This window comes from Octopus bimaculoides, chromosome 2 (assembly GCF_001194135.2).
Source record: "Octopus bimaculoides isolate UCB-OBI-ISO-001 chromosome 2, ASM119413v2, whole genome shotgun sequence".
Lineage (NCBI taxonomy): Eukaryota > Metazoa > Mollusca > Cephalopoda > Octopoda > Octopodidae > Octopus > Octopus bimaculoides.
In genome coordinates, this window is record NC_068982.1 from 34,281,529 (window position 1) to 34,282,589 (window position 1,061).

The following is a 1,061-nucleotide window of genomic DNA, read 5'->3' on the forward strand; positions in this document are numbered from 1 at the left end:
GCACGACCTTTGAACATTGGGCCTCACCGAGGCGACGACTTGTGACTGAGACCTTTGGAAATATGCTGTGCGTGAGAAGACCCGGCAAGCCAAGTGAGACCTAAATCCAAGGCCTCTGCCAGGGGTGTAGCCAGCTCACTTATGCGTACCTCCCTTCATTGGACACTAAACTCCGCTTGCGAAGACCTGTTGAGGCAAGTGAAATCGAAATCGAACTAAATTCGATGACTGGCACCCATGCCAACGTCGTCTCCCCTCATTGGACACGAAACTCGGCTTGTGAAGACCTGTTGGGGCAAGCGAAAGGGAAATCGTGATAGCACCTGTGCACAGCGTCGATTTCCTGGCACTTGTGCCAGTGGCACGTGTAAAGACATTCGAGTGGGATCATTGCCAGTGCCGCCGGACTGGCTCCTGTGCAGGTGGCACGTAGAATACACCATTTTGAGCATGGCCGTTGCCAGTACTGCCTGACTACATCTGAATACTTGTGAGGTATAAAAATCCCTTACCTAAAAACAGGTGAGGGTTGGCAACAGGAAGAGCACCTGGTTGTAATAACTGCCTCAAATAGCTCTCCGTCCAACCCATGCAAGCATGGAAAAACAGACATTAAAAAAAATGAACAATTTATATGTAATAAGGATGGTGAATAAAAGAAAACAAAGCATGACATACAATGTAATGTCCTTTATTAAGTTAGATTTTCTTTTTGGTTTTTAACATCAACTAAAGAAGTTGAATGAAAAGAAAGAAAAAAGAAACAGTTCAACAAATTACAAATACAAAATATAATTAGTATTTTTTTAATTATTATTATTTGGTAACTGATTCTGTATTTAAAAATTTTTTTTTACTCTCAGAAAAATAATGAAATCAAATTTTCTTTTCTTTTTGTTCATTTCATTTTTTTTTTTCTTCTTAATATTAAAAAGACAAAAATTGGGGAAATGCATGTATCACTATGAACATTATTCACGGGACAGTTAAGAACCAACAGAAGTTTAGGTGTGTTTGTGAGTGTGTTTATATATATATATATATATATATATATATATATA